Source organism: Ammospiza nelsoni, chromosome 9, assembly GCF_027579445.1.
Source record: "Ammospiza nelsoni isolate bAmmNel1 chromosome 9, bAmmNel1.pri, whole genome shotgun sequence".
In the NCBI taxonomy this organism is placed as follows: Eukaryota; Metazoa; Chordata; class Aves; order Passeriformes; family Passerellidae; genus Ammospiza; species Ammospiza nelsoni.
In genome coordinates, this window is record NC_080641.1 from 23292247 (window position 1) to 23318235 (window position 25989).

A 25989-nucleotide genomic window follows, 5' to 3' on the forward strand; every position below is an offset into this window, starting at 1 on the left:
TTCTTTTTTCGGATAACCCCTTTTTACATTATTCCTAGCTTTGTTTCTTTTCTCTGAAGCACTATTAATATTACCATAATCAGAGAGTAGGTTTTCTTTCCAGCAGCCTGATTGTCAGGACATTTAGAAGACCACTTTTTAGTTCCACTAAAAATCACCACCATCAAACAAACCTCCAGGAGTAATTCCATAAACCTGGATTTTCCAAACCATTTACAGACCATTTAGTTATTAAAAGGTCATGGCTTATGTCTTGCATAGAAACCTGAGAAGTGCCGTGTGCTACCATCCCATACTTGGCTATGAGCCACAACAAAATTTTTAATTTTGACAACAGAAGAAGGGAAGAAGTCTAACTGCTTTTTAAGCAGACAAGAGTTTCTCCAGGCAAGTATGACTTACAGGTAAGAGCTCCACTGAATTTATGTAAGCCTTTGGAGGACTTCTCCGTGGACTTCCAAAGTACAAAAAAAAAGCAGGCAGTGCCAGCAGACACATCTTTCATGTTCACCCCTTTTACATACCAGTAGCACTTAGAAGGCTGAAAACCCTAAAACCATGAAATAAAAATCAATGGTTTCCTTGGTTTTCTTCCCTTGTAACTGGCTTTTCTCATACACACATTCGAGAGGAGCTCAAGGGTGAGAAGCCCTGTATGACAGCACTGCACACACCACTCTCTTCCTTGTGCCTACACACAAACATTCTACTGAATTACACACCTACTGCTAGCACATCATCAAGGATGTGAGAAATGTCTGCAAGAAATCTGGCAAATAAATCTACAGGATCTATTCAGAAAGGGCCTGATTCTGCAATGAAACAAAGGATCCAATGCCCTTACTGGATGATGGGTTCTGCAAGGACATACAAGTTGCCAAGGTGTATAATAGTGCTGTAGTTAAGAGTATTTTCTTGTACAATTTAATAAGCAATGAACATTCAGGTGACTATTCTTAACTATGCAAGACAGCTGAATAAGTACCAGTCGTTAATCAGAGCTGCAACATTCCTTCAGTTGGGGAAAACTGGGCTTTCTTACTTATTCAAACTATAATAGAAAAATAGAAATTATTTCAGTTATTTTTTATTCCGTCTGTTCAAAGTCTAAGTCAGGAAACTATAATGATTACATTTGGAGAAGTTACAAGCAAGAAAAACGCTAAATTACAATTCAGCAGGAAGGCTCCTTCTACTTGCATGTACCACGGTTAAAACCTCTTCTCCCTAGCAGCCTACATAACATTTTCTCTTCTGCAGAGAAATTTCTGAAGAGAAAAAAACTCCCCATGTATTGTGGAAACAGTGAAGGTCTCTTCCATGCATGGTGAAAAGGGAAGTGTGAAGTGATATCTTTTAAATATTAAACAAAATGGAATATGAGTTATCTCCAGCACTGCCATGCCAGCCACCATGAGCACTTGAGGACAAAATATCCTGAAATTGCTTTCATGCAAAGAATTTTTAAAAAGAATGAACACTTTTTAAAGTATTCAAGAGAATGAACTCTTTCCATTGAAATGACTGAAAACGTTATATTTCCTGTACATTTATTTTTTTTTAATCATCCATACAACACAGATGAAATTTAAGATACATTATTAACACATTTTTTAGCAGCAATGTGACCTCTGATATTCTCTGGTTTCATCAAGCAGACCAAACCACACATTTACAATTTCTTTTAAATAATATAGCTCTTGATGGCTCAATGTGACAATGACACTGTTACTCTGGAAAATATCCTATTTTTCTTTAATTAGGCTACATTATGTTTTTAGATGATAATTTATTTAGCCTTTCATGATTATAAATACTTATTGGCTTTTATTTTGTATTCTTTTACTAGAAATTAAAGAGAATTGGTTTTTTATTAAAACCCTGCTCTTCATATGTTCTGCTGCAGTTCATGAACTGTATGTGCAACTAAAGAAAAAAAATTAGTCTACATTTGTCTATCAACAGTATTTATAAGTAAGAGAGAGGAAAGATTACAAAATTTTAATAAGAACATTATATTATAGTAGCAATAATCTAGGTGTTTTACTGGGAAGTGAAGTGGATTACCGTAAATGAAATTTTTAAATGTCCTTTCCATTTTATAGATAACACAAAATGACTCTTTTCATGTCTCCAGCGATAAGGATACATGTGCCACACATTTAAATAGTGCCTTCACCCTATCCAACCCTGCTCATGAATTAATAATTCAGTGACATTAATACAAGAAGATAAATGATAAAGAGGTTATAGCAAAAGGGCCAGTGGTACACATATACTTCTTTTAAAGCAGCTAATACCTCTCTGCCAATTACAGTTAGAACTTTTTACAGTTTTCAATGGCATTTTTACAATCTAAATAGCAGCTTATGCACACACAATTTCACACAACTCAAGCTTAATAAATCTCCTGCTGCTACCAAACAATCATTCTGGGGGATTAAAGTGCAACATCTGCTAACATTAATAAGCATTTTACATAGCAATATGTATAAAAGCAGTTGCTATCAGTCTTCTGAAAAAGCTTCCAGACTGGTTTGGCATAAATTACACCTTTATCATTGAACTGCTACCTCCAGCTTATGGCAGCAATAAGGTAGCTGTAATGCTGGAAAATCCAAGGAAATTATATACGGACTGCTATTATCCTTTGAAGCACAACAATTTTCAAAATACTTGAAAAATAAAAAAGAAAATGTATATATGCAAAGAACTTCAGGTAAGAACCTGGTAAAGTCCCATAATTTCACTACTTAGAAGAAACCAAAGCTACTAATCTGTTTGCAAGAGAAAATTTCTCTCCTAATAGCAGTTATAACTTTCTAATCCACCTTGGGCTTTTTAAATTTTTATTTGTATTTCTACCAAAGCAGCATCTACTGTGAAAGAATGCCTGCCTTTCCAAGGAATAAAATAAATATCGGGGGGTTTATTTAATTAGGAATTCCAGCATACATTTTTAGGTAGAATTTGGCAAATGAGCATGCTTTGGAGTCGAGAGACATGTAACATCAACTTGAGCCAAGAACACAGTTGGCAAAAGCGGCACAAACTTTTACTTGCAGCCCTGCCAAGGCAACTCAAGCCCTGCAGTTCAGCTGTGGACAGCTGAATGCCAGAGCCTGCCAATCACCCTTCTCTGGAGTGAAGGAAATGAACAAAGTCAGATTCTAGCTTTTAAAAAAAAAACAGAGAGGTAAAGTATTGCAGGCTCTCACTGCAGAAGCCCTACTATCCTGTTGCTTTTTAGAAATTGAAAAGAATCAATGGTCAACACTGCAATAATAGATATGATAACACTTTGAATACCTTTTTATAGCGCCCCAAGATAATTTTGTCGTGTGGACACATAGTCCAGTATCTCCAAGCTCATTTCTTTCCTTCATGAAAGAATAAATTTGTATAAAAAATATTCATTTATAGAAAAGAACAGCAAGTTAGATCAAATGCATGTGTAAAATTTATTTAATACACTAGGTTTAATTATCAATTAATGTCCCTGATTAACATCAAGATTTGCTTGAGCAGGATTGTTTTAACATTATTTTTAAGTCAAAACATTGCTTTAAAAATTACTATTATCATATTCTCCTGACATCGCCCACATTTTTATTTGACACATTTTAAGAGATGAAGAAAATCAAAGCAATAAGATAATAAAAGATTCCAGCAATGCCAGTGCTTGACAACTAACATTCAGGGTCTTTTGATGATATCAGGCTTTAAAAGTACCCAGAACTAGGGCTGAAGCCAGGCTTAGTTGAGAGAAAAGCAGTTATTACAGGACAGTAAAAAAAAAGCTTAAAACAAAAGGGAAGCACATTTAGTATCTACTTTTCCTCAAACTGATGGTTTCTTAAGCTGAAGCCTGCACCTGAAATTCCCATCCACATTTCAAAGATTGCCAGAGGAAGCACATGAGGATTAAGAACCAGGTGCCTCAGTGCCACAAACAGTCCTTCTTAAATACAGCTTGAATTTTAGATTGCTGTTTTAAAATAAGTTTTTATGAAGTTACTGTGTGCTACCTTTAAAAACACAGCTTTATATTAAAGTGATAATTTCTCCTTTTTTAAATTTTAGAATAAAATTATATTGGCACACGATTTTCTTTTCAGGCAAATTCTGCACCCGCACTCCAATTCTCACATCAGACATATCCCTGCCATGTGCCAGCCTTACATGTTCTGGAAGATTTACTGCTGCTGTGACAGTCTCATGGCTATTTCAAATCCAGGTCACAACTTTCCACAGTTACTTAGATTAACATTTGCAATTTAATCTATTTTAACACAAGAATTCAACAGTGCTGAGACAAAAATGAGGTGACTTTTTTGCTCAAAGATGACTGAATATTAAATCTGAAATTTAACAGGTTGTAATCATAACAGTTTGTAAACACTGTAATATATATGTCTGCCCTAATTTAGTAAGATGGAATTCTCACACAACACTTATCAAACTGAGCACAAAAAAATTGTTCTGGCATTTCACTAAATTAAAATCTTCAGTCCCCACAGCCAGAATGCACAAATTTAGATTTTATTAATACCTTAAATCAAACTCACTTTTATGAAAGGCAATTTACAAGTCATCATCTCTTCCAACAGCCAAGAACAGAACGGGGTCTTAAGCATATTTTTACAGACACTTTGATGACAGTCTAACCTTTTGCTCTGATTGCTATTTTTAACAAAAATGGCATTTTCTTTGAAATCCAGAAAACTCTTGTTTTCATGAATATAGCTTTAAGCCTTCGGTGACAGAGTGGCTGACAGCTCAACAGATAGAAAGCAAAGAGTAGCTGTCCCTGTTAAGAAAATGCATGCCATTTTACCATCTTCTTGTTCAGCAATCTCAAAAACTCCAAATTTAATCTAGATCACCGGATTTCACACCTTGCCCAAAGATATTGTGCCAAACCTTCACACTCACAAAACGATGCCATTTACACACATGTTCCGCAAGCCATCTTGATTTAACTTGTGCTCTATGTACTCTAATATTTTAAAATCCTAACACTAAATAACAGCAGTCAGCATTACAGGCACTTCTGCAATAGATTGCAAATCAGATGCACAATGAAATCATCATCATCATCAGGCAGCCTCCCTCGTGCTGCCAGCTACTCACCAGAAATCAGTGAGAGTCACACCATGGGGCCGGGGAAAAAAAAGGAAAGGAAAAAAAAAAAAAAAAACAAAAAAAGAAGGGAAAAAAAATCAAAAAGCAAGTGAGCAGGCAGAGCGGGAAGCCGGCATTCCCGCGGGTGGTTTCGAGTGCAGAGGAAGCGGGAAAGCCCCTGGGTAGGGCGTGGGGCAAGGCAGCAGATGGGAGGGAAGGGAGGGAGGGAGGGAAGGCCGGAGCACAGAGCCCCGCAGAGCGGGCAGGCTCTGCCGGAGCACCGGGAGCAGGGCAGGGCTGGCAGCGAGGAACAGCAGCAGGGATCACAGAACACACCCGGCACCGCACACACAAGGGAAGGACCCGCTCGCATCAAACAGCGGAGCGCCGTGTGACTGCCTTCCAGCCGACCGCCAGCGTCCAGGATCAGCTGCACACAACCCAAGGTACAGAGCCTCCCCCGCCAGGACACGGCTGCACGGAGCGCGACCACCTGCCCTTGCATCCACGTGAAAAGCGCACCAGCCCGCAGCAGAGTCCACGAAACTCCCCGCACAACCGAGTCCCAGCAGGAATGGACGCGGACACTCGATGCTACCAGAGGGGCCAGCACGCACAGTGTGCAATGAGATCTGTGTCTGCATCTCTTACCTGCACACAAATATTTTGAAACATTTGCCACGCTGCAAGTAATCATTTGCTATAAATGGCTGATGATTTCACAGCGCCATTGCAATATTCTATAAGTGGCTAATGGCGCCATAATAATAATATTAATTTAAATACTAATAATATTAATTAATTAATAATATTATTTTTAAAAATAATAATTAATAATACTAATTTTTAAAAGCTGACCACAATTTCAACACATCCATTGCCCACTCTGGGAATTTTTTTGTTTGTTTGTTTGTTTAAAATCAAATCCAAGAGAGGTTGTGACAGTAATAAGTGTACAGCTTACTTATGGGTCACTATTGGACTGAACTAATATTTTATTTCTGGAAGAAAAAAAAAAGCAAGACAGGAAGATAAATAAAACAGATGAGAATGGACAGGAAAAAAACCAAGTCAACCTAAAGGTCCATCTTCTCAGATATGTAAGAAGCGATGGACAGAGACATGACGGAACACTTCACCCAACACTGCTTGGTTATCAACATATTCTCCAGAAGTTATTCAGTTTTATTTTAATATCTCTTCAGTCAAGAGGTGATTTGACATTTTTGACCTAAAAATAGCAATTTTATAGGTTGTTTAAAATAAAAATATCTAGTCCAAGACTACCTTGGTGTACAAGAAGAGCTTGCAGCAAGCACAGTGGAAGTTTTCAACAGCTAGAGATTTCACCCTAATGATTTCTTGTCTCCAAAATAAAAAACAAATTCACTGTGACAGTATTGTTTTACAACAGCAATTTTTTAGCTTTTCCACGGTATTGTTATTTACTAACCAGAACATGTAGCTGTACAGTCCTGCTGGCTGAGAGCAGAATGAAGGGAAACAGGCTCTTCCTAGCCACCAGTGACCTTCACCCATGGCTCTGGACACACATTTCTTCTTCTGATCTCACAAATTTTATCAAAAGATAAACAGGGCAGTTTTTATTTTTAAACAAGTAGTATTTTAATAAAGACCCAGACATATGTGTACTCAAGTATATACACATTCATGAGCAGATATTTACTTTGGATTGGTAAAATTTTGTTGTTATTTAATTCACTTTGAAAATATTTGTAAAACATACAGGGTCTAAGAACAGCTTAAGATAGCTAAAATTAAAAATATATTCATCTAACTATTTTCAAATATTTAAATATGCTTTGAAGTTAGGCATTTCTGCCTAGGAAAGTATTTATCTTGCAATGGCCACTAACAGTCTTAACTTCCAAACACTTAGTACCGATTACTTCAACATCCACAGAGCACCAGTTTCTGAAAACCTGAACTTAGACACAAGTTCCCCCCTTCCCATTTTTAACCCCACTCAATAAGCCATAATTATGATTTTTTTTTTTGTGCGTTATATTTCTATTACAGGTACTGGAGTAAAACTCATTAAACAGAGGTTGAACAGACTGTGGTGTGGGAAGAAAAGTACCACTGCTCTTCCACTAAGGACCAAAACATCAATAATTCAAGTTGATTGGGAAACACTATTCAAGCAGACAATTAATTTTTAAGAATGTGGTAGAGATAGTAACAAACACTGCAAAACAATTTTAAATTTTACAAGACTCCTCAACAAAGCTTACAAATATGAAGCTTTTGAAATAATAAAAATCTACATTTCTTCTTGCTCCAGGTTAAAGGAAAATGGACTCTAGGAAACATCCTGGAATCCAGCCAGCAAAACTATGAGCATCACCTGTGACCCCAGCTGCTGCAGGGGAGGACTCCCCCAGAAATTCACCAGAACTGAAGAACACCTGAGAACCCAACGACTTAAAGAAAGAAAAAAGACAACACCACTCTACCAGGCAAAATTAAAAATGCTAAACACACCTATCCACTAAGGCAGCTCCATTTCCAACACGCTCATAAAACCACACGGGCTCCAGACACGGCACTGCCCGAGACGCTCCCGCAAAGCTTCCCCAGGTCCCCCCACAGCGAGCCTGGCCAGAGCCTCCCCCAGCCCCAGCACATGTGTGCCCTTTCCAGGAAGGGAGATAAGGAAATCTGTGTTTCCTAAGGAGCACAGGATGAGCCTTTCTGCTCGTAAGAGCTCTTACTGTTTCCATAGTGAATGTCATTTACATGACGGGATTATTATAAAGGTTCCCACATGAAAATGCATCTCTGGCATGACTACATTCTTTCAAGTTACTTTTCCTCCCACTTGCTACAGTTCCTAGGTAAAAGGAAAATATTGACAAAAACAGGACATGAGGGGGACAAAAGATAACCACAGACTGAAAAACATGAAACTGCCAAGCCATTTACAATTTTTTTTTTTAACTTTAACTCCTCACGGCAACTGGGCAGCCTGAGATCAACTACACAGGTAAACACTTTAATTTATAGCCTAAGGCTTCTTCCATGTTTAAGAGGAAGGAGCATGTAAAGAAATACAATATCTTTCTCAGCCCGTCTGTTCCTTGAAATGTCTTCATTAAAATGGAGATTTTGACTTTTTGACTGTGAATAACAGAAAAAGGACAAACCTGGTTTCCAAGGATCTTCATCTGCAGACAGCACACACAAAGCTCCCCCTTCATTCTCACAGATTGCACTCGTGTATCACAGACAGGTTTTCAGGGGGAAGGGCAGATGGGACCACCTCCAGCTTATGATGATTAGCTAAATTAGTCCTAATTACACCTTCATTTTATCATGAAGCTGAGAATGTGGACCTGCAGGACAGAAGGACTCACACTTCCCTAGACCCAAGGGACAGCCATGGCAGAAACTGCACCCAGGATGTCACACAGGATGTCACAGCCTATGCCACCAGAGAGCTACAAGTCACAAACCTACCGTAACAAAGCTGTTTTTCTTTTTATTTTATTTTTTGTTCTTTTGATTTTTGAGGAGGGTGGGAAGGGGTGGAAATCTCTTGCGTACACCGGCATTCAGTGTTTCACCAACACTGCAGTAAAAACACAACTTGTTCAATGGTCATGAGCTTGAGTGAATGTTAGAGGAGGCTATCAGGGGCTACTCCCTTAGAGCATCTGTGAGCCCCAAAAAAACTCCACTGAGCATACCTACCCAGCTAGTATAGCAGCAGCTAATACTTCATAGATGCACGAGATCTGAGCAGCTCTCGTTTAGGTAACTTAAATAATGGCTGTAATTAAGTAGTTAAGGATATATTAATCCTATCTCAGCTTTGCAGAGGTTGTGAACACAGTTGTGCAAACTGCTTAACCACAGCATTGAAATAGCAGCAAATTTTCTCACTGCACCACGTATTTTTTCTAAACCCTTACCAATTAGTTTTAATAATCTGTTAATGCTGCAGCTTTATTTGGTGCATTGGTTATTAAGTATCTATTTAAAATACAAAAAAAAAAAATTACTGGACACCTTCCAGCAGACCTACTAAAAATTTTCATTTGTTTGAGTCTGATTCAATTAACATTAGGACTTTTGTGACTTTTTTTAATATATAAAATTGTAGTAAACAAAAAGAATTGTTTTAAATAATAGTTTCATATATTGAGTGATTCTCTATGGAAAATATGCAAGAACTAAGATTTACTGACTACGGAATCTTGGCAATAAATCACATGCTGGGAGATATTAAGCTAAATATAATTTAAATAAACCAAAATTTTCAATTGGCTGGTAATTAGATAGATAGCACAAAGATGCTGACTTCACTGTTGGTCCCTATATTCTTTTATTTGTTATTTTAAATTAAAATCTGTTCTAGCAGTACTTGCTTATCATGCCACAGACCAAAAAAAAACCCATTGTAATCAGAAATAATACCAGTAGAAGTGAAGACGTAGGAAGGATAGATTAATTACTGTACAGGTGACAGAAGCATAAGGAAGAATTTTATTCACAGGTATACTTGAAAGGTTATATTGGTTTTATGTGCTCTGCTCGGCAGATTTTTCAGTCATGAGCCAAGAACTGCTGATTACTTGCATCCCATTTGCCAAATACAAAAGCTTTATTAGTCATAACAGCATGGCTGTTCCAAACAGACAAAGAGACATAAATAATAATAAAAAAGACAGAAGAAAAAGTCTTGCCCCTTCTTCAGGGTTAGTTGTCTGTGGGCAGTTAAGTATGACTTAGTGTGGCTTCATTTCTAATGCACGCTGCAAGTAAAATGACTACAGTGTGGATTTGTGCTTTGATTTGTTGTCTTGCAAACAGAAGAATACTGATTTTAAGAGGCCATTCATTATGGCATTTGTACAAAAAGAAAAATGGTTAATCTATCTCACAGTTATATATACACATTCTGAATATGTTTCAGGAGAGCACATAAGGCTAACAATTTGGTAAGAATATTTCTGCATATATTTTCCTCTTTCAAATGTAGAAATTGTATTCTGAAACAGTAGACAACTTCTAAAATGATAAATCCACATAAAACGAATCCCCTGCAATCTATTGTAATACTTTCAAAATTAATTATAAATACTTGTAATAATAAAGTGTGGATACAATGTTTTTACTGCATTTTTACGCATTATTCACCCTTTTATTCTAAGTACTGGCTTCTTCTTAGCTTGGGTACAACAAGCCAAGCACTGCCCTCAACAATGCAGTCACAGTTCACGCTCTTAAATCGGCTGGAGCTCCACTTTCACTGGGGGTAACATTCATTCTTTTGTGTCTTCTTTTTACTTACAGACAAAAGATACCATTGCTTTCCACAGTTCAAAAAGAATGCAATGTGAAGCCAACCTAAGAACCTACAGGAGTTTGTCTAAAATAGAAAATGTTATTCTTCTTCTGAACACAAAACTACAGACAAAGTTCCAGAATTTTGCACTAGATACAACATGCATGGGCTACTGGTCACAGATGAAGCCATACGCTGCTACCATGATAACAAAAATAATGATGTTTTGAGTATTAACTTTAAAGCAGCTTTGAAGTCCCAGCTATTTTGCAGTAAACCACAAAAAACCCCCACACTTAAATGCATGAGCAACTTCTCCTAGCACATTTTCAGAAGTGGGATATATCATGTCAAAAGAAACGTGTACATCTTTTCTCTGGTGATCAATGACAATTTAAAACAGATGGGTACAGAATCTTTCTGTAGAAACTCTTACACATAGAATTAATGCAAAGTATCCAGGAAATGTGTCTTACAAATGCAACCAATACTACCACTGCATGTCTACAACGTATGCAACATGTACTGGAAGTTTCTTATACAATAAGAATTGCCATCTATATAGATGGCAGTTTTCTTAATTTGGAATTACCTTATTCTAATTTTGGCACAGGAAATCAGGGAAAGAAAAGTATTTTGTTTGTTTAAACACTCATTATTTCAGTATTTTCTGAATTGTAGCTCAAGATACCATCTTAAAATATGTGGCTGTTTCATCGCACTCTGCCATGCAGACTGCTGTGCTACTCAATGCAGTTATTCATAAATGACTATATAACCTAATGCATTTTGTTCAATTAGTCCCCACAAGTGTTTTTTATTGACAAAACATAATTTAGTTTTATTAAACGTGACTGGAACATTGCTTCTGCCAAGTAAGTGAGTATTAATGTCTCACTTTTTTGTTTTTTTTTTAAAAACAGATGGAAAATTTTAAGAATTAAGGAACAGCTTGAATGTCACTTACATGAAAATTGTACAAGTATGACATTATTGTCACTTTTGTTGCTTGCAGTAATTTTAAAAATTATCTAAGTTACTTATCACCATAAAAACCTGGCACTAGTGAAAGAGAAAACATGTTACGCTACAGCTAAAACAAAAAAAATTATATGATTTTATTTAAGTAGGCTCTTCCAATGTAGCATGCAAATTACCATTGTTCTACCTTCAAAATACAAGGCTGTTAAAAATATATCTTAATCGCAGCTGCATTATCCTCACACCAGAACTAAAGTTACATTCACGTCTGGATTTTCATACTGTACAGCAACCTCCACTGAGTGGAACTCCTGAAACACCCCTGCCTCACCAGGAAAGAAAAGGACACACTGTGTAAAGAGAGATTATGTCCTTGCCTCTCCACAATTCCTCAACAAGATTAAATTAACAAACCTCTCTTTCTTCTTCATGACTTGCACGTCAGTATTTTCCCATGCAAAAAGGATGGTACAACTTTTCAACTCCCAGCACCTACCAAAATCTCCAGGAAAGACAGAATTTATATATTTTCTGTAAATCTTACCATTATAATCCTATTGGGGTGTAATTGCTGTGGCTAATATTCTTACCCTGTTATGAAAATACTCAACATAAACGTGGCACTGAGTTGTTAAGATAATACATGATCATGCTGTGAGAGGGTAATACCTATACAATAGCCCTTGCCAATACCATAAATCTCTTTATTAGACAACAACCTATTACAGGAGATCTACTTAACTGTTTCCCTACTTAGAGGGCCATTTGGTGTTACAATAACAAGCTGACTTTTCACATTAGAAAGGATTAGCCAGTATAAATAATAAATTGAGACAGAGTTACTACTCTTTTAGATATGGTAAATCTTCCCCGATGTTTAAAAAGGGAATCCAAACTAAACGCCTAAGATCACATTAGGCTGATTGTATATTAAAGTTCTCTTCATTTAAACTAACAAAAAAGAAAAAAGATCAACTCTGACCAATTTACGCCACAGATTTATTACAGGAGAGCATATTACAGAAAGCTGTTTCTGTTTTATGGAATGTGCGTACCTACTGCTTTATTTCCTGACAATATCATAGCAAATCATCTTTATGTTTACTGAAATATTTTAAAGTAAAATGATTGCCACCATTTTTCCAGAGACAAGTACAGAATAAATCTAAGTACCATCTATTATGCTTCTTGCTCAGCAAGCGAAACTGTATTATATCTTTTTTTTCTTTGAAGTCTTAACTTTTTGAAGGATCACACACCTTCATTATCCAGATAACTAAAATACAAATTATGAAGACTGCAATACATCCGATGATTTTTTTCATTGTGCTAAATTAAGGAAAAATTACTACCTGAAGTACAAGCTTCTGATTCTTCAAGCTAGTTTTTAAGTTACAATATAAAAATAAACTTACGTTAAGACATTCCTTGCTCTTTGTTGTCAGCATTTATTTCAGCTTAAGACAGAAATTCTTATAACTGTTTGCCTGCTTTACTACCTGACTGTACCAATTCCTCAATTTGGATGCAACTCATTCACTTCTTTATATTTTAAATAGTGAAAAAGCAAAATTAGGAGTTAGCCTTTCATCCGCAGTCACCTTGATTATGCTCCATAACACTGCTTGGGTAAATAGGAAATACCTCCTGCTTTTTGGCTACTACTCTGCACGAGATGTGTCGAAGACCTGAAAGCACTCTGCTGTCTCTCTGATGCTGACAAGACATTTTTAGAATCTGAGAAGACAGTTTATGCAACAAAAATCTGCTTCTTGTGATACAGAACACCAAAACCATCCTCTTGCACCTTGACCGGCAGGAATTGTTCTCCTCATCTCTTTTTTAAACTTCTGATTAATAGGCACTTCTTTGAATTATATTTTTTAAGTTGGCTTGTGCTTATTGATGTTTTATAATCTTTGCTCACTGTGATTTGCTGTTACTGATGGACAGCCTTTTTAAAAGCTGTCTTGCCGAGCCTTTCTGCTCTGCATAACAGAAAAGGCACAGTGAAATTAAATTGTACTTACTGGAATCAATTCAGCCCTGAATGCCTTGATTACTCTGATTATCTCATATACAAGCTCCCTCTGCAGGTAATAATAAGAATGAGCAAAAATATGTGAAAAATGTGGGCAACAGCCAGCATAGGAGACCAAATAATCAGTCATCATTTTAAAGAAACTCCCCCAGAAATCCTTCTGTGATGTTACCCAGCATAAGGAGGTAATATAGGAAACATTCTCTGCTTTTTTTCCAGCTCTGTGTCTCTTCTTGTCTCCTCAGAAAAGTTAAACATTCAGCTTTAGTTTTTCCTATATCAAGTCACAAAAAATTTATTTTTCCAAAGTCATCTAAATGCTTTCACAGTGCAGAAAAAACAGAAGAGAAAAAAGAGAAGAAAAAAAAAAAGAATGAAATTTTAAAATGGCTCTGTTTATCCAGAGCTAAACAAAAATGAAAGACCACCCCAACAATGAAACCTGTTCATCCTATCTGATGCATTTGTCTAGCTGAAAACCAACCAAGCAGCATTTCTTCATTCTATTTACTGCTAGAAGGAAAAACCTAATGTCACTTTTGGATACAATTACACATGCACTCCACCAAAGTTTAAAATGCAATTGAACTGAATGGTAAGTTATCTTGAAAATTAAATTATATATATTTTTTAAAAAATCCCTATCAATTTAAATCAAATCATGAAGTAACAATGTAATTTTCATCCAACTGGAAGTAAACTACTTTTCTCCCCAAAGACATTATCCTTACCTTCAAATGTTTCAAGTTTGTTTGCCGTAATGGGATGAGCTCTCTAGATAAAAATCCCTTCAATGCAAATGGGACAAAGCTTCAGTGAATGAAGCTATAAATATTAAGTACATTGTAATTAAGCCTTCATCCTATCTAACCTTTAGCACACACCCAAAAAACTGGGAAGCCATCAGGCAACAATAATTTCTCTTCTCACAGAGCGAGAACAAATGTATGCCTGTGGTTTTGTTTCTCTTGCAGAGCGAAATCTCACTTTCTGCAAGTAGTGCCCTTAGACAGATGAAGAACATTCATAAAATGAATGCATACGCATTGGGCATAAAGTCACATATGCCCTGTGTCAACTTTAATTTTCACTGGGAAAATAAACTCCAAAATACAACCCTTCAAGCTTTTAATATCATCTTAAAAAAAAAAAAAAGAAAAAAAAAGATGAGAAAAATACTCCTATTTCAGTAGGACACAGCTATTTCAGTACTGACATTTCAGTATGGCTCAGCCATTACATAGGATAAACACAAGACAAATTTTGGGTGTTCAGCTCAAGAGGATGAGACTGCTGCAAATAGAGCTCTTTGCTGTAGGAATAGCTTTAACAGTTGGATCAACCAGTTACTGTGAGATACTATTATACACCTGCTCAAATGAGGAAATAAAGAAAGCAGGGAGGAAAAAAAGCCAACAACTTTTTGGAGAGATGATGCTCTGTTCAAGCACAGGTAAGATTACTGCCTGAAGGGCAAAAGGATTTCTTCTCAATTTCAGATTATGTCAGCCTGCACCTCCCCTCTCTCTTCAAAACAACTCTCAGCCTACACCCGTGTTCCTGGCACAGAAGCTCAACCAGGAATCCACCACTGCTTAGGCACCTTCTCTCCTTTAAGCACTTTATACTGACTTACACAGGAATCACTCTCACCAATTGACAGTCTGCATTTAAGAAATACTTGTTAGACTGAAGCACATAAAAGCTGTTAGAGACAGCTTTTGGAGACAAATTTTGTTGGAGACACTGCCAACAAAATAGTTATGAATTAGTCTTCTGTAGAACACTCATTTTGTTCAAAATGAAGATTCAATCATTATTCATTCTGGGAAAGCAGGTTTTTCCAAATTGGTCACTTCACATTGAAACAATCTAAAAAATAGTGTAAATGAAAGGCTGCCTGGATCAGATGAAAAGAATTCTGCCTACCATCAACACAGGCATCGGGAATTTGCCAGAGAAATGCAGAGTCAACAGCAGAACTTGTTCTCAGAAATATTTTCTTAAAATGTCACTTTATTTAAAAGCAACGCTGCCTACTGAGAGGGAATTGTTTCTGAACACTGCTCACCCCGACTGCAATGCTGTAAAAAATTACAGAGAATACATAGAAAAGTGAATTAAAGTCTCCTTCTGGCATGTGATCGCTCTCCACCACTGCAGCACTGATTTCACAGTAAGTATGCACACCCGAGCCCATCAACAGCAGAGCAAGTCTGATAGTCAGGAACAAGGTCGGTCATCCCCTCCCCAGCTGCCAGAAACAACTTTTAGCAGTAATCGGCGTTATTATTCTGTCATCTGGATTCAGAGCAGTAATCGGTGTGAGGTGTCGACTGATGGGAAAATACCAACAGAGGGCACAAAGGAAAGCAGCAGCCCAACCTAAACGAGAGATTGGGGATTTCATCACATCCACAGGCAACTGGATAGACAGAAGTACTCTAATTTTTAAAGCATCATTCTCCAGCGATAAATTGTTTTGCTGCTACTTTACTGATATTATCTATTTTTCCAACAGTTGCTAACACAAATGTAACCCTCCGTGAAGGAGCTGCGCCTCTCTAGCACTGGTGCACACCCAGGGCTTGGCTGCTCCCACACTGCCCCCACCACAGGAAGCAGCAAAAAAGCCCAAGAAATTGGAAAATTCTCTCCTTTACCATAAAATGTATAAACACTCCCACACCTATCTATGAATCAAGACATCCCTTATTTAAGTATTAAACACAATTTGTACAGTATCAGAACTCGGGATCTTAAATAGCACTCTTCATTCGCGTTAGTTTATTCCAGTTTTGTAGCCCGTTGCAATAAAGTAACACATCATTAACATATAAACATAGTAAAAAAACCACTCATCTGTGTTACATTTTAGAAAAACTGCTCCCCCTTTCCCCTAGATTGCCTGTTTTGCAAAAGGAAGTATCTTTCTTGGGTGATAAACACATTGTAAAACAATGGTAAAGAAAGAAGATTTGGAGTTATTTAGTAAACCAAGGAACAAAACAGGCAGACCGAGACTCTACCATATTTGTATGAGGAAATGGCATAAAATAAATCTCTTAAGACAAAAAAGCCCTGCATTACGTTAAAAGGAAAATATTCCTGATACTGAATCTACGTAAGAAACACAAGTAGCTTCTTATTAACTCTAACTAGATTTTCTCGGAAGCTAGCTACTCTCACTACTGAAACACAGACATTGATACTTAAATCTTTTTGTGTAAATGTTAGTGTTTATAATGTGCTCCTAAGAGATTAAGATTAGAAAAAAAAATAACCACACAACCAAGACAGGCCCTATTTCTCTCAGCCCATGATCACTTGTCAAGCCATGATTAATGCTGTGCTCTGTAGAGGGAGACATTACATCTAGGCTACAACAGACCTAAATTTTACCCTAAGGCAGAAGTCTGATTTAAACATCTCTATTCAAAGTGACATTTGTCCTCTCTTTTCAACCAGTTTCCTCTGAAATTCCAGTAAACTGACTTTGTGACCTACAAATGGTCCATTGATTCTAACTTGTCGTGTTGCCTGTCCTTGTAGCGAAGTTAGTTTTGGTGACTGAATGAAGCAAGATGCTATGCATTCAAGAAAAATACAGGAGCAGAGTCCATTAGGTGCTCTATTAAATGCTCCGTTGGATAACAGCAACTAGAATTCATGGTTATAAGGATTCCAGCTTACACAGAAGAGTTAAAGATGAATACTGAGGTCAACATTAGAAATCAGAAAATATTTTTATATTGAGAAGTAACAATGGCCTTCATATTCTGAGGCGATGAGCAAAGATTTTTTCTTTTTGTTACAGACAAGAACATGGGCATCGTCAGAGCCACCCTGAAAAGTAATTACATTTTATCTCTCGCCTTTCACTCTGAAATGTCTGCTGAGGTATTTACATTTGTCTGTTACGAGAACAACAAGTGAAAAAACTAGTTGTTATCACTTATCTCAAGTAAATACTATTTCTCCAGTGAATGGCATTATTCCATCTATTTTATAAAGTTATTGTTAGATCCTCCGATTTATCTGTAGCTGCTATTGTAGGAATAAATATAAGACATGCTTATACCTTATAAAGAAATAGACAAACAGCAGACCTGGACATGTAGAATAGTCAATATCCTTCTTACTGAACATGAAAAATGGCAACATTTGATAATATTATGCAATTTAGACAATGCTGGCAAGTTCCTACTAGCCAAGGTAATCTTATTTCTGGTGCTTTTCAGAGTAAATTGATTTTTTTTTCCTCCTCTTAGCTGCTCTGATAATTGAACAAACATATACAAGTGTGATGGGATTTTACTTAGCAGACAACACACAAAACATTCCCCAAACATGGAATATTTTACTCATAAAGAAGCATTTTTGTCGTAATTAAGCAAACTGTATTTAAGCTTGCTTTGCACAAGAGTAACAATCAACAGCATTTTGCTAGAGACTGCACTCTACCTGCAGGTGTTGAGCATTGTGCTTGCTTCAGTCAGGCTGCAATGCTTTTTACTATCCTGCATTTCTAAATAATTTGGGTAAATGGCAGGCTAGAGTTGGTTGAATCATTAGAGTACCTCATGAAAATCAGAAAGAACGAATTCATGGCATATGCATATTACATATTCTTCTAAACTCCATAAAATGCTCCATTTAATGTAACAATCCATAACTTGGAGGTGCTATGATTCTGAATTTGAAGACTTTTTCCTTCCTCCCTTTGGAATCAATTTCTAGTTAACTATCAGTTTGCATCTAGAGAATGCTGTCAGATCGTAGCACTCACTAAGCACGTGTATTTCTATAGCTAAATTGCTGATATTAAGCGACACAATCTTCCCAGTCCATGCTGTAGAAACACATCTTGTATATTACAGGGCTGAAAGAAACATGAACTCCTAGAAAATTACCTACTGAAGAGGGCTTTAAACCTGTCATCTTTCACCTTTTAAATGAAGAAATGTTAAAAGGAATCACATTTGCTAAATAAAGACCAGAAGTATTTTCTACACCAGGTATATATAAGTTACCAGTATATAAGTTACCAGTATTCCAGAACCACCTGCTACTTTTTTTTTAAAAACTGTTGGAAACAAAATGCAGCTATCTTCAAAAACTATTTAAATATTAAACACGATTGTTACCAGTATTGAGAATGGCCTTAAAACAGGTTGTTGTTTTTCCATTTTTCTTGACATCCAATTACAATCATGATGGTTAAATTTTTTTATTTGTTTCAGACAGTGTTTTTAGAAATAATAGCTTTTAAGTTTAAAAGCTGCACATAAATACTTAAGGAGGCAAATTTCTCGCAATTTCAAATCACTTCTGTACATCATAAACATCAATCCTAAAAAATGCTTGGAAAGGGTCTGTTTAACATGACATCTCCAAGTAACATGACTGACTACAAATTTCACTGGCCTGTGCTCTGAACTGTCGTAGTTCATAAGTGACTGCTTGTCTACCTGTGCATGGATATGACTCCCACTACACACCACACGTAGTTTAACTTCTGCACTTGCAGCTGAATAGGTAAAAATCACTATTTGCTACTTCCAGTTCCTGCATAATAAGCCATCCGCAGATATTCCTTAGTGGAAATGCGGAGGAATCACAGAGCATTTTTTGATACAAAGTGTTACTGGTAGGTTATTTGTCATTAATATTAGGCATGGCACAATCCCCAGCAGGAGCCATAGTACAAGGTAACAGTATTTTCTTACAGCTATGTCAACATTTTGGGTGGACAGGTGAGCAAGGGCTTGGAAATACATAAAATTTAAATCTGAATTTTAGTAAAAACTTATGATTGTCTTTCTGTGCTCTCTAGATGTCAAACAATGCTTTCTACGGTATGATTATTACAATTTACATGAATTTATGACACACTATCTAGAAATGCATTTCAAATAAAACTTTGATAAATGTTTTGCCTAACTAGAGATTTCTATCTCCAAAACCTTTAAGTGAAAATCATGGACTTAAAAAAAGCCGTAATTCAAAACTATAGGAAATTTTCTTCATCCCAACTATTCTGATTTTAAAAATATCTGTTCATCAAAATGCCATGTATACGTATCACATTTCCAGAATAAAATCGACCATATTATTACATATGATTAACCGTAAAGACTACAAACTCCTAAGACTATACTACCTTGCTTATTTAAACTTTAATAAGGTGCTTCCCTTACTAGAGACTGAGATTCCCGAGTAACCCCCTTTCCTGACTTTACACATTCAAAGTGGTAAGAGATAAATAAAACATTGAGAAAGCTTCTGAAGTGATCAAATAAGAACTAAGTAAGCACACTTTGGTTTTTTTAAAGCTTTCCTCTTGCTCATTTTAAGAAGGGAAACACCCAGAAGCCTGGTGTTAATGTCTCTGCTGATTGTGAAAATTGCAGCAATAAAAACTCCAACTGCTTGTTTTAAATTAAGACTTGCAAGACTACATGTGAGATCTGTATCTTTAGATTAGTTTTTATAACATTTGGAAGTTTGGTTGCTTGCTTTGATGTTGGTCTATTAATGAGCAGGGGAGCCAAAAGCCAGAAAAAAAAAAAAAAAAGTTTACTGGAAATTCTCAAGTCAAAACCTGAAGTAATTGGTTTGTTCTACCCCACATGATTCAACATCCTGATTCCCCCAACTACCAGCTCCCTGAGCTATCTGAACGTCTATGCTTTTTCACCGTTGCCAACACATAGTAACCCACAGTGATTGAAAATGGCAGCTGAAGTGCTGCTGCAGCACATTAATTTTTCTCTAAGTGGTCCAATTTTGTCATCTGAACGTTGAAAATCTTCTTTTTACTACTTTTTTACCTTCAGAGATTTGTCGAATTTGGGGTTGCCGTCACATAAACCAAAGTGCAACATTTCCAAGACAATTTTTAGACTATCCCTAATAGCTGAAGGGATAATGCGCTTTCTTTATAGCCCTCTGCATTCAAAGCAGACTAGTTAACAGCAACTTAAGTGTGATAATGGCAATTACATCAATATGTTCCTTTTACACCACCAAAAGGTACTACTTCAGACAGCTGAAGACATTAGGTAAATAAACTGCTGGAAATTACCTGAAAGTAATTATCTAATTTTAGGACCACTAAATATATCTATTTACAAAATGCCCAAATAGCCGTGTCCATCTAAGAATAACAGAATACTTGATCAACTGCAGTGTTTTTCACCAAGACATACCATATATACTCAGTTCCGTCATTACATGAAAGGAAATTGAAGCCTGAAATTGAATATCCTACTCTAAAGGCACATCAGTTTCATGGCAGTAAAAGAAACACTCCCCAAATGGTGAATCAGAAGAAAGAAAAATATAAAAACAAACAAACAAACCAACCCATCCAAACAACAGACCAAATGTTACATATCAATGACTTAAATCAACTTTTTAAAAACACAAAATACCTGTTTTAGTATCTGTATCATTCAAGTAAAAGGTTTGGAAAGAAGCAATAGGCAAGGGAAATTTAGGAAGTTCTTTTTTGCCAGAGATATAAACCAGAATACAGTTACCAAGAAACATCTGGTCCCTGGAAAAGGTCCCAACTTATTGATGGATAACTGGATTTTGCTTGGCTTTTGGGTTGCTGGATTATGAATATTGATTTGCAAAGGTAATAAAAAGGTAGGCCAGGCCACATCCTCTCTTAAACTCAAGAAAATACTAACAAAAGAATAAAAAACTATGAATGTGTAGTCTCGTAAAACAACTTGCAATGCGATAAATGTTCTACACAGCCACCAAAACAGCACTCCTGCCATAGCTGGTTGAGAATTATTTATTATAGGGTAATACTAACCACAAATTAGGTTATCTTTGTAAACACAGTATCACTGATTAAATGAGATTACAAGAATTACTCATTTTCACTTTTTCTAGAATGAAAAGGAAATGGAAGCATATGGCTGGTGGTGATAAAAACTTCTTTTAAACTCTCCATAAAAATATCTATTATTCCAGCCTACCCACCCATTAAGGAAGGAAGCATATTTGTTTCAAAGGCCTGGAACCGAGAAGTCTTTTATTACAAGATTTCATTTGTTTTCTGAAGTAATTAGAAGGTCTTCTCCATTCATCCCTCCACGCAGTAACGTGTAGGCCATACCAGAGCAAGAGCGCGGGAGAAAGCACTTTCTAAATCCCCCTCCCAGAGAGGAGGAATCAGAAACCACGCCACAGTGCCTGTCATAAAAGGTCACTTTTTTTGCTCGGAACAAACCATTAATCAATAGAGTCTAATTGTCCGAGCGCTTGCAAGGGCTCTGCAGCGGAGGGACCTTGTTTTTCACTCGCATAATTGCAAAACAGCAAAAGTTCAGAAACATAACCCAAATCCACCTCCCCATTTTACCCCTTTACAATTCCCACTGCCCTTTGGGCCTCTTCTTGGAAGCAAATGGAAGACAAGCTGAAGTTCTCTCAATTGAGCCGGAGCTAAGAAACCTTTGATATGCTAATACCCTCCTTCAAACGGTAAGAATTCACACTTGCATTAATTCAAACAATTTCTGCAGAATGATGCGAAATGGCACCTCTTTTCGTGGCAAGCAACAAAAGGAGGGAGCCGGGGCGTCTGAGGAAGCCAAACAGCAGAACATTTGTTCCGCAGGATTCCTTCCGTCGCGCACAGGGGCATTTCTGGGCAAAGAAAACACACCTGAGCACCAGCAGAGCTCTTTACTTTCTGACAAACCGCGCTCAAATCCCAGCAGGGCTGGCGCAGACTAACAACAAGATGTTATTTTTAGAGCCAGACACAGCAACGGTGCCTCATGACACACTGTTTTCTGTCTCCAGATGGCCCCAGATTTCTATATGTGAAAATAAATAGAAATAAAAAGGAAAAAAAAAAAAAAGAAGAAAAAAAAAGTTGTTCTCACCCCACAGCCGACAAAGGGTAATTTATTCCTCTCCCCACAGGCACCCCCCATCCCGCACGGGCTGGGAGCCGGGCGCTCGGCAGAGTTACACAAATACACCCGCAACAGGTAATTATTTAGCGAGCGGGTGCAACTTTGCGCGGGGCGCGCCGCGGAGCCCCGGGCCTGCTGTGCGGTTGGCCCCGGCCCGCAGCCCCCGCGCTCGGCGGGGCAGCAGCAGCGGCGGCGGGGCGGGACGGCCGCGGCTGCCGCAGGTCCCTCCGCAGGGCGCGGGGGGGCGGCGGCGGAGCGCGGCCGTTCCGCGCGGGCGGAGCGCGGCCGTGCGGAGCGGCGGCGCTGCCCGCGCCCAGAGCCGCGGGCTCAGCGAGGGGCACAGCGCTCCGCCGGCGGCGGCGCAAGGCGAGGCAGAGCCTAAAGTAAGTGCATCCCTGCCGGCGGCTCGGCCGGGGAACGTCCAGGAGTCAGGGAGCAGGCGCCGGCAGCAACGCGCGGCGAGGCTGCAGCGCGGGGCTCCGCTTACCTACGTCTGGGAGCCGAAGGCGGGCCGGGGTCTGTGTCCCCGGCGGGACCCGCGGTCCGGGTCAGCCCGCGGAGCGCGGGGCTGCGGGAGATCGCGGCGGAGTTAGTCCCGGGGCCCCGGCGGCGGCGCGGGAGCGGGCGGGCGGGCGGTGGGCTGGGGCGGGAGCGGGCGGCAGCCGGCGCTGCGGCTCGGAGGGCTGGGGCAGCGCAGAGCAGGGGCGGCTTCTTCTCCGCGCAGCCGGCCGGGAGGCTCTTCTGGGTCTAAGTCAACATTTTCCTGCAGTTCCCCACACTCCGCTCCGCAGCAAAAGCGCGATGCAGCCAGGCTCCAGCACGCACGCACACAAGAAATAAATTCAGTAAAAAAAAAAAAATTTAAAAAAGCCGAAATGGAGAGGAGGACGGGCGCAGTGCAGTGTGTGTGCCCAGCCTAGGGAGTCCCTTCTGTGAAGCGATCAGGAGACGACGCCAGCAGCTGGGGCAGCGGGGAACAACTCGAATGTTACAATGGACCCCCTCCTCCGTGTCTCTGTCGCTCGCACCGACCGGATTCACATCTCCCGGGATGACATTCTGGCCTCTGGCGGAGTGCGGGGCCGGCCCCTCCTCAGATTTTCTCCTCTTCCTCCCTGTGCTGCTGCCCCGCCAACGACTGGAGATCGGGCGCTGAGCAAGTAACGCGCGCGGTAATGGGAAAAACGCAATACATACACACCAAAAAAAAAAAAAAAAAAAAAAAAAAAAATCCCAATGAATGTATGGCAGCCTCTCCGTGCTCGTGCACCGCTCCGTCTGCGGCTGGGGAGCGCCAAGTCCTGACACGGACTCTGTCGGCTCTGAACTGGAGTCACCTCCAGCCTCCTCCCCCTCCAATCTCCACCCCTTCTCCCTGCGCTCCCACCCCTGGGCTCAGCTAATCATATAAACATATTATCACGTAGAGCGGCATCGGCGAAGGACAAAAATCTCCCCCTTCCTGTCTTTTTTCAGTCCCCCTCCCGCCCTTCATTCATTTGAGGCGGGGGATGGGGGGGCTGAAGGCTAAATAGCGGCCGCCCGGCACCGGAGGCCGCGCAGACCGGCTGCGCGCTGCCGCTGCCCGCGCCGCGGATGCCGAGGGGCGCGCACGGCCGCGGAGCCGCTCGCCGCCGCCGCGGAGCCGCTGGGCGCCCCTGCCCGGCGCCTCGGGCCCCGGGGTTGGCCGGGCCTGGGGCCTCGGGCCTGCCGCCGCCCCCTCCCTCTGCCTCCGCGGCGGCTGCAGGCGCGCAGGCCGGCCGGCCGGAGGCGTCCCCGCCGCACCTTCGTGCCCGTGCCCGACCGCGCAGCGATGCCGCGCACCCCGCCTGGTGCGAGGGCCCGAGCGGAGCTGCCCGGCCGGCTGGGCTCGCCGCGCCGGGCCGGCTCTCCGCACCGCAGCGCCTGTTCCCCGCCTCCCCGTCCCCGGCATCAGCCAAAAATCCTTCACCGGCTGGGCGAGCGGCGAGAGAGGGCAGGCAGGGCGGGAAGACCGGGGGTCCCGGCACCCCAGCGCCTTCACGGCTCCGCTGGTCTTTTCCTTCTTCCCTTCGCACTGACATGGCCCGGCTTCTGCCCGGCAGGGACGGCGCGCCGAGGCACAGCGATGCGCTAGGGAAAACATGTCAGGGCAGGGTAAACAGCACTTGGAAACGATTTAAAGGATACTCAGTTGACTCACTGGTGTGCTTGGATACAGAACGCAGTCTAGTAGCGTTGTTGCATTTTCCCAAAAATCTGCTCTTAGAAACCAGGTCTGGTATTGTAGGGTTTGTGTTTCTCGTCTGTATGGATGCAAAACACTGAGAGAATCCGCTCTGACCTTTCAGGATGTGCAACACGGGCAGTTCCCAGCTCTCAAGGTCAGGGAGAAGCAGCTGGGCATTAGCGAGGGCCGGTGCCCCGGGGAGCGCGGCGGGGCCGGGGCCGGCGGGGGGCCAGGGCCGTGCGTGCGTCCCACGCTCCGCGCCCGCCCGGGGCTGCGCTGACCAGGGGGAGCGACAGCCGCGGTCAAAGCAGCTCAGACCTGACCTGATAACTGCCCCCTCCCTTTGTTTGGGGATTTTAGCCATCCCCTCCCTCGCTGCAGCACTGAAATGAAATCCTCTCAACTGCCTCTACTCACGAAATCGCATGTACTAGGCCGGACCACTTGGGGCTTGATCAAGTGTTTTAGGTCCAAAGCACATTGACAATCCAGAGTACAACACCTAAACCAGGATCATTACCTTTGTTAATGGTAATGATTTATTTTTTTACTTAATCATTTTGATGTCTCTGCATACCTGTGCAATTAGTGTTTAGAAATTGTAGCACGTATTAAGAAAAAAGGATGACATGATAAAAGGAGACTAGATCTCGAAGACCTTGCAATATGGAGTACTAAGAACCACGGAGCTGGCCAAGGGCTCTTCAAAACCACATTAAACTTTCAACAATGCTAGCAGCAGTCTTGGGGGTGAATATCTAGAAGTCATTGAAATATGGACATGCCATAGCCATGCTGACCTTCCTCAGTTCAGGGTGTCTGTCCAGGGACTGGAGAGTGGAAGAACAATCTCAGGCTTTTAGGACCAAAGTAGGAGTTCGGCCATAGTGAGCAGTGCACCTTTCTAAGACCAATTTCAACTGGGTTAAATCTGCAAAATGCCTCAAACAGAATGGAAGGACAGATCATCTGTCTATTGTAACAGTTTGTACCGACTATATATAGTTAAAGTATGGGTTTCTGTGAGAGCAACATATAGCAAAAGGGCAGAGTCTCTATTAAGTTCTTGGTGTGTTCCTAATAGAGTCAATTGCCCTTTCTTGCTATCCTTATAAACACCTGTATAAACCCTAAATAACCCCTTATGCATTTCTAGTGGAATTAAATTATACAGGCATTTTAATGTATTTTATTAGAAGCTGATTTTCATTGAAAGGACTGGATGCATCTGTTACAGAAACATGCTTAAAAGGAGGGTCATAGAAAAATAAAGATATACATATTGACTTGCTATGATTTTACCAAAGTTTTAAATTTTATCATTAACAAGTCCTTCTTTCTCTCCTGTCTTTTTCTTTCTCTCTCTCTCTTTCTCTCT

The 25989-nt window shown here is 40.0% G+C and overlaps 1 protein-coding gene across 3 annotated transcripts in view; it reads right to left on the reverse strand.

Moving 5' to 3' along the window:
• ADGRL2 (adhesion G protein-coupled receptor L2) overlaps nucleotides 1-23178 on the reverse strand; it is a 156078-nt gene extending 132900 nt beyond the window's left edge. For all 3 annotated transcript variants that reach the window (XM_059477739.1, XM_059477738.1, XM_059477737.1), the window contains exon 1: nucleotides 22890-23178. The gene's annotated coding sequence lies outside the window, so the exon portion shown is untranslated. The remainder of the gene's footprint in view (nucleotides 1-22889) is intronic.
• Nucleotides 23179-25989: the final 2811 nt, after the last annotated feature.